The sequence below is a fragment of the Motacilla alba genome, chromosome 1, assembly GCF_015832195.1.
Source record: "Motacilla alba alba isolate MOTALB_02 chromosome 1, Motacilla_alba_V1.0_pri, whole genome shotgun sequence".
NCBI classification, from domain to species: Eukaryota; Metazoa; Chordata; class Aves; order Passeriformes; family Motacillidae; genus Motacilla; species Motacilla alba.
This window is the reverse complement of record NC_052016.1, coordinates 108,585,377-108,598,627: the sequence shown is the minus strand read 5'-3', so window position 1 is coordinate 108,598,627 and position 13,251 is coordinate 108,585,377. Positions and strand designations below refer to the sequence as shown.

The following is a 13,251-nucleotide window of genomic DNA, read 5'->3' as shown; positions in this document are numbered from 1 at the left end:
GCCTATTCCTTATCTCAGCCATGGACACACCTCATGCTGTTGTGCAGGGGCAGGGCTGAGTGCTGCACATTTCTGCCTTGAGGAACCTGCTGCCAGCCCTTCTCTTCCCCATGCTCTGCTCTGGGCAGCCGCCCTGCCCAGGGAGCCCAAGGGTGGCAGGTGGATGTGGGAATGGGAACAGCAACACTGCCTTTTCTTGGTTCCACATGGCTCAGCCACAGGGTGGGTGACTCTTCCCAGAGCCACACGGCCCTCGTGGCCCACACGAGGCTGGGGTGTGCTCTGGGATATGGCATGAGGCTGAGTGTCCAGAAGCTGACACAGGACACAGTCTGAAGCCTCCCTGATGGGCCACTAGCCACCAGAAGGAAGAAGGATTTGGAGAAATTTTAGTGGTTTTCTCCCTTGCTTTAAACCCTCCTTATATTGGCAGATGTCATGAAGCGAGAGGAGCGAACCTGTTTTGTTCAACAGCATCCCCAAAAACAGGTTGGGTCCCTTTCACCAGAGAGTGGCTGAGATTCCTGAGGCACAGGGCATATCTCCAGCAAGCCACCCACCATCATTTAAGGGCAAGAGTGGAAGTGATGGACATAAACCGGATCCAGTCCTTCCCTCGAGCTGCAGCGCTGTGCCCAACCCCAGAGCTGCTGAACCCCGGTGGGGTCACAGAGCAGCTCTGCTAAAGCCTTGCTTTTGGCTGGGACTGGCCACCATTCCCACTGGAAGCAAAGGCATCATTCCCACCATACTGCATGCTCTGCTTTCATTGGGACTCAACGTGCAAGGAACTGCATGAATAGGGATAAGGGTCCAGTCCCTACCCTGATGAAATCATCATCTCAAATACAGCAAGGGCAGGAAATGATAATGTGGTTAGAGTTCTCATTAGCCATGTTTTCCTAATATTTATATTTTAGCTGCTTTTATTTACAGAGTCCACTCACACTAGTTAAATTATATACTTTGCAAAAGAATACAAAGGCTGTCTGGAAGTGAATACACTGGACTACTGATTTTGTTAGGATAATAATGATGATTATCATGATTAATCAGCCTTGATGAATAAGATTTTGCCAGACCAGGTGTGGAGGGAAGGCAGGTGGTGGGAACATGGCTGTCTGTCCATGCAAGCACGCATGCATGCGTGCATGTGTATGGGGGGGAGGGTTGTTCTTTGTTTTGTTTTTGCCTTTGGTCAAATTCAAACAATGTGCAGTAACAAGAAGTAAATGTCATTTTCCTCCCATCCATCTTAATTTGGCATCCATTTTAAAGCTTACCTTTGACCTTTTAAAATGTTAATACACTTAAGCAGATATAAAAACACAAAGCTCCTGGAAAAATTAATCACACCCATATCATGATGCTGCTCTAAAAATGTAACATCAGTTGTTTTCCTATTTAAAGAAACATTTGTCCAGTGCAGATTCAGTAACTATGCTACAATTACCTATTATTTCCTTTTCAAACAAATAACCACATTAAATGCTATAGCAAAACCCTTTCAGCATAACCAGCACAACCTACAGTGAATCTGTTTTGTTGAGTAACTGCCTAGAATCATGGAAAGGGTCCTGAAGTGGACCTTGAGAAGTGTCCTAACCCATCCCTCAGCCCCAGGCAGGGCCAGCTAAATCTAAACCCTTCTTGACAGGAAACTTCATTTAGATTTCCTTTAAGTAGCAGCCTTAACTAGAACCGGGCAAAATTCAAAATATATAATATATATACATAAATGAAAATAATTTATGAGTATTATGTATGTATAAGAAAACACAAAGAGACAATCCTGATCTAAATGATAAGTCTCCCTCCGCTGACCACTTCATACCCTCTAACCAAAGAGTCCAAAACAGGAAATTCTAATAAAAACATCTCCTTCCTTTTTAAAAATAAAAGGCTACTTAATTGAGAACCTCAGCTCCTTGGAAATGCAGGGGTATCTTTCTCAAGAAAATCAGAATTATCAGGTCCCAAAATATTTGGGTTTTTATGCTGCAAACAAAGAGCTCTTCAGTTCCACCAAGAAGTAAATACAAAGTAATAGTGTTGGCCAGCCTTTCCAGCAACCAAAGTGAGTCCAAGATGTCTGTAGCCTGTTTGTGATCGAGGGCATCCACCTCGTCTCCTTACCTAATCACTTCTGGTGGGAGGCTGCACCAGGTCCCTCCAGGACAGTCACTGCACATCTGAGGTTACATGCTGGGAACATGGGGGTCCATGGCACACAGCCTGCTGCTTCCACTTTCCTCTCTGCAGCACTCGTGGCATCCAAATTGATGGCTACCCACATCAATTTAATAACTTCCTTTAGAGGACAGAAAGCTGTGCTGACAGCCAAAATGCATCCTAAAAGAAGTGATGATTTCATGGCTAAACACAGCTGTTGCACAAGCATCTAAAAAAATCGGTTAGAGACCAAAACATCAAACCCAAACCAAAGGCAGATGCATTTCCTTGGTGAGCAGGGAAGAAAATTCCTTGCATCTGTTTTCTTCCACCTACCAACATTACTTTGGTTGTAGTGCAATTGGAGCGTGGTCAAGCAGTTTTCTGCAAAATGAACACAAGTTTAGGCACAAGGGTGTGGGGAGATGTGAGATACTGAGCTTGGCACCACCAGTCCTGTGAGAGAACAACAGCCCTTGATGTATCCTGCACACACAATGCAGCAGAGCTCTAACGCAGAGCCCAGTTTCTTGTGTCACGGAAGCTTTGTGAATCCACCCTAAGCATACATGGCTTCTCCAGCCACGAAAAGGCAAGAGGTAACTCCATCCATCCCCCAGGGACCAGAGATGAATTACAAGAATGTCACACGAGAACAGAAAGGCTCTTCTATCTGCTCCTTCTTCTAGGATCTGCTGATATGCTCCTTCTTCCTTCTGGCCTCCCCTCAGCATCCCACAGCCTGCAGAGCAAGCTTTGGCTATGTCACAAGTCCTCTTTCCCCACCTTTCTGCAGGGCAGACCTCCTGGCTGAGACCTCCAGCCCCATCACCAAGGCTGGAGATGAAAGCATCTATTATTCAGACAGTGATGCCTGGCTTCTTGGTTAAGAGAATCCTGATTAAAAAACAATGTGTTGCCCTTCCTGTTTGCTTTGCAGTGGCCTTGTGTAGATCCAGCTCCACAGCAAGTGATCCATCACCAACAACCAGAAAGACGTGTATCAGGCAAACACAAAAATACTTCACATTTTGCTTTATTTTCTGTCTTCCATTCTCATTCCAATGTTCCTCATTATCTTTTCTTTAACCTAATTATTATAGATATATATGGAACACCTAATAGTTTTCTTTTAACCAAGGACCATTTTGGGCAATACTGCCACATAAGCTTCAAAAACCATCAAATTTAAAAGAAAATAAACACAATGAATTCACATTTTTCACTTTGTCACTCCCAACCCTTTATTTCTTGATTTTTTTGCTTACATGCCACAGAATGTACATGTGCCTTTGTCACACTGTTTGTGAACATATTCTGATAATCACAGATTAGAACTCCAGTAATACTCCTCTAGTTAATTAGTTTATTCACTAGGCACAGATTAATAACTGATGAGCTACAAAAAGTTGCTATTGTCTGAGTCAGTCACCAAGTAACTAACTTGGCCATTCAGGCAGGGAGAAGTTTTCTTTTCTGAAAGGTGACAAGTAGCTATGTAATGACTTCTATTATTTTCTCAATAAACTCAGAGAAAATAGGACACTGCAGCTAGAAAAACACAGAAAGAGAAATTAGCTGCTACTGTCATTAAGGATTCAGAGACTGATAAAGAACAGTTGGTGCAATGCAGCTGGAGAGGCTTTTCAGAGTAAAGTGATTATTCTCTGGCCATTAACAAATTATTTTTTCCTGGACTGAAAGACCTGCACTTCTCCAAATAACCTGGCTTTGCTATGAGGAGCACACTGGCTGCCAGGGCAGGCAAGAGCCATTGCCCTCTTGGCCCTCCTGGTGGCCACTACACTTCCACCTCTTTGTTTCCATGCCACTGGAAAAGCGCAGAATAATTAAAAGGTTGAAGCACATGCTTGGAAGGGAGACTGGTTTTCAAAATTAGCCTGACCAAATGAATTTGGAGCTGCACCCAGAATGTTCAGGGACCTGCCCTTAGCAGCCCCACTGAAGCTTAGTGAGGAGTCACAGCAAACTTCCCTCACCTCCCTCGTCAATCAGAGCTCACCCCCAGTCATCAGCTCAAAGACAACACCAAGATAAGACATTTGGGGACAAGACAGTCCTGAGGCTTGTTCTGACATCTCTGTGCCTGCCATGGGGGAGGTGGGGGGGACTCAAACCCAGACCAAGCTTGTCCTCCAAGTCAACAGCAGCTGCCTTCCTTCTGCTATAGTGGCTGCTCTCCAGCCACTCCAAGGGGAGTGGGAGCAATACAGCGATCTGGAAGCTGCTAAGCTGAAGGACACCTTTTTTCTGAAGAGCGTGGAGGAAACAGGAGACCTACCCCAGACTCTCTGTTTAATTCTTGAGAACATTTAGCCCTTTGGTATCTTAAAGAAGCATTTTCAAACAACTACATGCACAAATTGAGATCAGTGATGAGCGGTGTTCCTCTCAGGTCCATACTGGGACTGGAATCCTTTAATAACTTCATCAATGACACAAACAGTGGGATCAAGGGCACCCTCCAGTCTTGTGAGATCCCACCTGGAATACTGCATCCAGCTCTGGGATCCTCAGCACAGGAAAGACGTGGACTTGTTGGAGCAGGTCCAGAGGAGGGCCATGAAGATGACCCGAGGGTTGGAGCACCTCTCCTATGAGGACAGGCTGAGACAGCTGGGGCTGTTCATTCTAGAGAAGAGAAAGCTCCAGGCAAACCTTACAGCATCTTCCAACACCTAAAGAGGACCGACAGGACAGACTACAGGGACATGTTTAAGCAGGGCCTGTGTCAACAGGACAAGGGGTAATGGTTTTAAACTAGGGTCAATTTAAACTGGATATAAGGAAGAATTTTTTTACTGGGAGAGTGGGGAGACACTGCAGTTTGCCCAGAGAGGTGGCAAATGACCTATGAGAGGTGGCAAATGACCGAAACATTCCAAGTCAGATTGGACAGAGGTCTGAGCAACCTAATCTACTTGAAGATGTCCCTGCTTACTGCAGGGGGGTTGGACTGGATGACCTGTAAGGTCCCTTCTAATCAAACTATTCTATGATTCTATAACTAGGAAATACAAAAAGATGCTGGAAACAGGGGCTGCTCAGAGGGATCCAGTCACTAACACTCAAAGCCAGCAATTGACTGTGGAGCTGCAGCTTACATAAGGGTCCCCAGGGCACCCAGCTACCTGCAGGACTGGCAAAATCCTGCAGCTGTGACCCAGTAAACTCACCTCATCCATGTTCCAGCACTGCTCTGTACACCAAAGGACAGCATGGATAGAACTGGGGGAGGTGGGGGGGAAGGAAAGCCAGAACTAACAAGCTACATTAAATCATCCAGCAGAGCAGCTCCTCCACAGAGTGGCCTATTTACAGAGCAGCTCAGCGCCCTGGGAGGGGTGGGCAACATTGCAAACCCAGGAAAGGAAATTCCCTGGGAGAACTGAGACAGGCTAACAAAAATCCACGCAGCCTAGGACCTCTCATACAGCCACCTCTTTTTTGAAATCCAGAGTCTGCTGGGAGGATTTAGGCCTACAGCTTTGAACATAAGATAAGGAAAAGTTTATTCATCCTGAAAACAGACTGTGAAACTCCAGCAATGCTGGGAAATGTTTCACTGTATTGTTATTCTGTAGATGCTGTTTCTGGAGGCAGGACCCAGCACAGCCTGATCTCAAAACAAAGCCATCCATGGCTAGCGCCTCACATCACCAACCATCTCCTTACTCTTGAAATAAAATAAAATAAAAGCAAGTACTCCCATAAATCATTCATCCATCCCAGTTTCATAACAAGAATATTTGTCAACTCCCATTTTACGTCCCTTCCTCTGGCTGCCTGTTTTACAAAGCCACCATTTCAGCTGCCTGTGCATAGAGACCAGCAAGCACACAGCACCACAACAGCTCCCACATTCCCATCCTCCTGCCTGCAGAGGACGGCCACCTCTCTTCCACAAACCCTCACCTGCACTGCCATCGATTTTTCAGGGGATTTTAAAAAATATCTTTTCTTTTTTTTTATCAGTAGCTCTGGGGCACCCATCAGAGGTACTTCAGCTACCGTAACAATCCCATGATTTATGTAAAAGTAATTGAGGTTAAACTATCTGCCACATCAAACTCTTCACATTTGGCCCCATCTTTAGGGCCTAGAAACATCTGAAATAAATAAAGCCATGTGTCATTTAACAGGGTCTGGGCTTAATTAGGATCATTCTGAATTTTATGGGAAAAGCTTTGTCCTGGCAGCTTTACATAGCTAGTCTATCACTTGTAAGGTTATCTGCTTTTTTTTTTCCCCTTTAGTACCTACATCAAAATACTTTTCCACCCAGCTTTTCCTTTTCTCTTTTTTTTTTTTTTTTTCCATCCTCCAACCAGGCGGAAGACAACCACTCCTTATCTTTGGCTGTCTTCCATGCTAAAATAAGAATGCCGTTGTTACGCCGAGGGAGCTGCACCCTTCCACCTCCGTTCCCTCCCGCCCAGCGCGCAGCTGGCTGCGCAGGAATGCCTCAGGTTCCATTTTCTGGTCACTTTTCTGTGACATTGCTGCAATTCACCCTTTAGCTATAATTTCCTATTTCTAAATCACACCAGGCCTCTCGTGCCACGCGTTCTTGTAGCCTCGAGTGACAGTCTGTGTCCGGAAGAGCTGGTGATCCTCACAGTGCCACCGCCTCCCCGGCTTGACGCGGCTCGCCGACACGAGGGCGAGCGCGCAGCCAAACACGGCTCGAAGGACGCCGGGCGATTCAATGGGCAGCAGAGGATGACTGGGTTACACCAGGGGTAGGATTAGAGATTGATGAGTTGCTGTGAGGCTGCTCGGTCTGTGTGACTGGCTCCAGCAGCAGCATTTGAGTGTCAAACCGCATCCCCTCGGCGCAGAGAGGTACCACCTACGCTGGGTTTCAGACTGCTGTGCGCAAGGCAGCTGGTGGAAAGGAAGGGGATTGAGTTGGGGTCTGAGCAGACAGCCCTGTGCAGACGAGACCTTGGCAGGTCAGACAGAGACGAGGAGAGAGGGAAACATGGAATGATTTGCCCACAGCTACACTGGCAGTTTGAGTCAGAGGCAGAAACGGGAGCCAGATTTTTAAAAAAAAATTAGTTCCTCATGCAGGAGATGAGCCAGCAGCCTTTGTTACATCTAAATGCATTTTTCCCCCTGTAATTCATACTGCTGCAGGCTCTGCACAGTGAACTCAAGCATCCTGAAGTTGTAGGGTGCTCAGTGTGACCTGCTGATTCCACATGCCAAGCCTGCTACATGACCAGCTCCATTCTCCAGCCCATGCCTACAATGCAATCCATGCATGTTGCAAAAGCTTAACACTTCCTTTTTTTTTTTGGTAGGAAGTGACCAGGACCCTGCAAAAGCCGTCACTGAGGTGATCTCCAGCCTGACCCATATAGCTCTGGCTGCTGGATCACCTCCAGAATTTATTGTACACACAGGAACTCAGCAGCGCTCTCCAGTCAACTCAAAGAGTTATCCCCTCTTCAAATTTGCCTTCAGTCATCTCTGGAGGTGAAAGAGACTCCAGCCTCCCCCTACTGGAGCTCCTCACATATAGAAATACTATAAAATTCATCAGAGATGCAAGGACAAAATAGTGAGGATGCATTAATTGATCAGGTTGCTCTAGCAGAGTGGTGCAGGAAACCACCCTGCCTATCAGCAGCCTCCTCTGCCAGTTACTGTAGTTACATCTGATTAACCGGGGCCACTCACAGCCTCATGAAATGGAAGAAAAGGCTTTTCAAATTTACATATTAAAAACAACAAACGGAGGTGTGCTGATTTCTGTCCTACGGAGTGTTTCAGACATAACATTAGTAATCAGTAGCGTATTTGTGAGGAAATCTTTACTTTGAATACTAAGCCGATTTGCTAATGATAAATGACATGAAAGGTTACTTAGAAAAAGGAAAACATTTCCTCATCAAGTTTAAACGGAAAATACCTGAAGAATTAATGGGCAACCAGATACTCTTTCCTCTTTAACAATACACCCCCATTAGACAATATCTATACTTTGAATCCCGCATTTGAATAATTTTTCTCTCTAGAAAAAATAATTCCAATGGAGAACGTGCAAGGAAACTACCATCAACGGCGGTAAATAAACCAAAGCCGAACCAATCTCTCAAAAAAGAGGCGTGTTGGGGGTGAAATGAGAGAAGGAGAATAACTGCCCTGCAACTCCTGCCCAGGGCGCTTGCACCCTGCAGCATCGCCCCCGAGGGATGCAGAACTTCTGGAGCACGACACTTCGCCCTGGCATTCGCCGCCACGTACGCCCGGACCGCTGCGACGCCGGCGCAATGACCCACGCCCCGCGACAGCCCCGTGCAGAAAAAGCCATGAAGGGAGCCGCAGGTGACAGTCCATCCACCTGGCAGACTTCGCCAGGAAGCCGGGCGACAGCGGGGGGAATTTCTGCCCCAACTTCGGAAGGGTAAATTCTCCTCCCGCTCCTCGCCTGTGACCGGCTTACGCGAAGGACCCCAAATCATCGCATTACCGCCCATCTTGAAATCCATCCTACACGCTGCTAATCTCCTCTCCCCGGAGCGCGGGGACCGGGCGCTGAGCGCCGCCGCGGCCGCGCCGTGCGAGCTGCGCCGCCCGTGGGGCAGGAGGCGCGGGGGGCGATGCGGGGCCGCGGCTCGCACCCACGGCCGCGATTTTGGAGAAGTTGCGCAGGCAGGAGGAGGAGGAGGAGAAGGAGGAGGAAGGGCGGGGGTGGGGTGGGTGGCTCCGCTCGTGCGGTCAGGGTCTCGCCCCGTCCCTTTCCCCGCCGCGGTCCCTCCGCGCCCCCCCGCCGCCGCAGCCCCACTGCCGGGACAAGCCGCACAAAGCCGCCGCCGCCGCGGGGATCTCGCTGCGCCCGCTCGGCGCCACCAGAAACAATGGTCACGGGCCGAAGCGGGGACCGCGGGGCCGCCGCCCTCCCCGCGGCACCGCAGCGCCCGGCCGCCGGTGGGAAGAGGGCTCGGGGGGCCGGGATTCCCGCAAAACGCCGCCGCCCGGCCAACCTGTCACCGCTCCACGCGCCCTGGGCTGCCGGCGCGCATCCGCCCCGCGGCTCCTACCTCCGCCGGAGGGTGCGGCAGCCCCTAGCTGGGCTCCATGGGGCCGCAGCCGCCGCCCGCTCTGTCAAGCGCGGCCGCCGCCGGGGACGCGCCGCCCTGCCCTGCCCGGTACCCGCGTCCCGCTCCCCCCGCGCCGGGCGGGCCGGGGCGGGGCGAGCGCCGGGGGCGGGCCCGCCCAACCTGCGCCACGCCCGCAGCGCCGCCCCCGCGCCCGCCGCGCTGCGGGCTCCGCCGAGCCGGGGTCCCGAGGAGCCGCGCCGCCGGCAGCGCGCACCTCCGGAGGATGCTGCGGCGGGCGGCGTCATCCTTCTGCATCAGTCTCTTGGGGTTTTTTGCTCCCTGCGTGCTTGGGGTTTTGACCTTGTCTCCTCTGCGTTTATCTCGGATTGACCACGATTCTGACTTCCTGTTTTTCTTTATTCCTCCTCCACCTCTTTGCCCTTTTTAATTCTTCCTCTCGCCCGTCCCCCCCCCCCCCCCCCTCTCCCCCCTCGTCTTTTCCATCCTCGCTTTCCCTTGTCCCCGTTTTCCCATCAGACTCTGAATATCCCAAGCCTCTTGACCTCAGTCTCTGGGCTTTGAAACGGTTTTGTCAAGGGCAAAAGAGTTTTTTTGTAGGTTTCAAATCGCTATTAAGTGGCGCCAGCAGCTTATTGGAAGGTGCGGTGCATTAAACTAAATCCATGGCTAGTATTACATAATATGCCCTCGAATGTACATAAAAGATAATTGTAATTCCATCTGGATTTCTGTTGATATTAACAAACCGCTCAAGATTTCCTCTTGCGGTTTAATGGGCTTTTTAAAACCTTCGACTGGTGCTGGATCAATCAGATTATGATTTAAGGAAGGGTAAAGCACACACACTCATGACATTGTAGGAATTAAGTGAAAGAAGAAAAAAAAAAACTTAGTAGGTCATCTGCCTAATCCATCTTCCAAAAGAGAGTAGGAATGTCCCCCATACAATAATTTATGGGCATTTGTCTAGCTTTTTTTCAAATGCTCCAAATATGTGGCTTCCTCATTGCCCATAGGAATTTAGGTCAAGCTGCCTGAGAGGGAATTTCGTAGCATCTTGGGATTTAAAATCCACTACTGTTATTCCAAGGTGGTTTGTTTGGTTTTTTTTTACCCCCAGACAGCACAACTGCACAGTTGCAGTTGGTCATTTATTTCTTGCCCATCATCATGGAAGGATTTTGGCCATCACTTTCTCTAGGTTGAGAGCCCAGGGACATGCACAGCTGAGAAAATGTCAGCTTCGTGCTCAGTGTGGCCAAAAGAGTGACTCAAATGTCAGGACTTGTTAGGAGAGCAACGAAGAGGAAAAGATTTTACACTGGAAAATGTGTGCTGGACCTGTGCTCTCAATACTGCTGGAATTCCAGTCTCACCTTCTCAAAAAGGACATAGCAGAGCTGTAAAAGATTCTGAGGAGGCCAGCAGTGATAATCCATGGCTTGAAAGGGTTTTCTAGTTAGGTACAGGCACACTGGCAAGAGGCACCAGAGGGGAGATGTGACAGAGGTTTCTCAAGTCTTGAGCAGCGTGGAGAGGGACTGGTGGCCCTGGCTTCCAGCACAAAAGGGAGAGGCCATTAACAGACCAGCTGACTGCAGATCCTTCGTGCAATCACAGCTGTGGAGCCCTTTGCCATCTGACAGCAGGCAGTTGATGTCATTTTGAGGGGAAAAATGAATGAATTAACAGGAGAGAAATCGACGGAGAGCAACCAAATCACAGCTTGCTCAGAAAGGTCCCTCCATGACAAAGAGGGACCAAAAAGCTCATGGCTGGGCTTGCTCTGTTTTGTCCTTTCCCCTTGGTGTATGTTGATAGTCACTGGTCACCTGCCAGCAGTCAATACACCTCTCAGATTTAATGTCACACCTGTGTTAGTTTTGTGCTGCCCACAGCTTTCCTGATGTCCTTACTGCATCGATTTGAGCAGTAAAAGGGATGAGTGGCTTTCAGTGGGAGAATGTCACTGCTGAACCAATGTGTGGCATATCATGGAAGTTGGAATCATCAAACCCCACTGGAAAAAAACATGATTATGCATTGAGTCACTGAAGAGAGAGAGCACTGGTTGCAAATAAGTTTCTGTCACTCTTCTAAAATGTGACAGAAATAATCAAATCTAGCTGTGGCCTGGGGACAGTGACCTTAATTTAAAATCAATCAAAAATCCCTCTCTCAATGGCAGCTGATTGTCCCGTGTGCTTTCAGACTGATGCCCTCCCAGGCCTGCCATTGTCAGTGCTGTTATACAAGTGGGTAAGCATTGTGTTGTCTCCTTGTCTTCCCTCCTCCTCCACGTCTTTGAAGCTGAGATAGCATGGTCTCAAACTTCTCTGTGTTTCTGGCAGAGGAATTTTTTCTGTGCATTAATTTATAAATCTGTATGCCTCAATATGGCTGATTTATCCATGCAGCTTTCTCCAGAAGTCTGCTAGTTCGATATTGTATCTTGGTACAAAAATCTAGCTCTGGTCAGGTGGGTTGCCACACAGGAGGCAAACTACAGCAAGAATGAAAATGAAGGAGCCCAAATTGTGTATGTGAATGACCTTGGTCAAGTGACTCATGGTCGTAGTTTTTTATGGGGCTGATCCCATCGACTGTTTTCACGCTGTTTGTGCAGGACCATGTATTCAGGTAGATCAGGATACTCACCATTTGCCTGTGATGTTGCTCCACCTCCACCTAAATCTCAGCACGAATTCACATACGTGGCACTCCTCAGCTCCCTGTAAACAGTACTCTGAAGTTGGGTGTCTCAGGTAACTGCAGAGAGGATCTGCATGAACCTGGTGTATTGTCTGTGCTGATAAACGTGACATCTTTCCTTTCGCCAAGCATGTAAAGCAATCAGCAGTGCCATTCATCTCAGCCCATCACTTGATCACATAGAAACTCTTTGATCCTAGGATAGTACTATACAGTAGCAAAATTAATACTGCCAGGTGTGATGACTAACATGGCAACCCAGGATGCATTGGAAGCTTTAAATTCTGCACAAGCAGCCACGCTGCAAATTCTGGGTGGGGAGAACTGACAGACAAGTGCACACACACTCTGTTGGGAGCATTCAGAGCACAGCAAGAGCGCTCATTGCACCTAAAATGGGGGCTCTGAGCAGATGCAAGATTCATAGTGACAGAAGTAATTTTCAGGTTTTCCTCTAATAATGTATAGGCAGTAGTAAGCCTGTGGCAAGTCCAAATTGAGTACTGAGCAGCTTTTAAATTGTTTAAGGCATTATCTATTATAAGGAAGTTTATAAAGCTCTATTTCCATTATTTGAGTTTTCACAAGGTCATAATCCACTTGACCCTCGTGGTTTATTTCATCACTATTGTCCCTCAGAGGAATTATAACCTTTACCATTACCACTCGCTAAATATATCCCGAGGTTTTAGTGATATTGTCATAAATCACCAAGCTCAGATTTGTTGCTTGTAATGTGACCGTAGTACATACTGGTTATGATGCAGAGATTGTCAGCCTGAGCTAGTTGTAATTCTTTAATTATTTTATAATGGGAGGACCACATGCTAGCAGATATGAATGTGTATTTGATTTCCTTTAACATTTAAAAGTTGCCTTTTTCTAATGTGGTCTGAATTTCAAGTGTGGGCTTTTTAGGCAAAGTTTCTGCAATCAAACATTGAAAATACAAACTCATGGATATTGAAATCAAGCACAGTGACTTCAAGAACGGCATTGTCACAATTGTTTCTCTTTTCAATTAAATGTGTGAGCATTCATTAGAAGCCATATGTAATTTGATCATCCTGGAAGCATTTAGTGAGAAGAACAAAGGTATCACACGTAGGCAAAGTTCATTACTACATTGGTTTTTAAAAGGATAAGCTATAGGGAAGCTAAAGATAACTGAGACTTTTGGATAACAGTAATGCATACAACTATGCTGTTTTTTTACATTTCAATCTGTTTTCTAGCAGAAAGTCAGGCCCATGTCAGCCCCTCAAAAGTGTTA

General features: G+C 47.6%; 1 protein-coding gene across 2 annotated transcripts in view; it reads right to left on the bottom strand.

Annotated features, from left to right (window-relative positions):
* Positions 1-9,379, bottom strand: part of RAI2 (retinoic acid induced 2) — a 46,068-nt gene extending 36,689 nt beyond the window's left edge. The window contains exon 1 of one of the 2 annotated variants that reach the window (XM_038138773.1): positions 9,246-9,379. The gene's annotated coding sequence lies outside the window, so the exon portion shown is untranslated. The other variant, XM_038138790.1, reaches the window with a different exon arrangement.
* Positions 9,380-13,251: the final 3,872 nt, after the last annotated feature.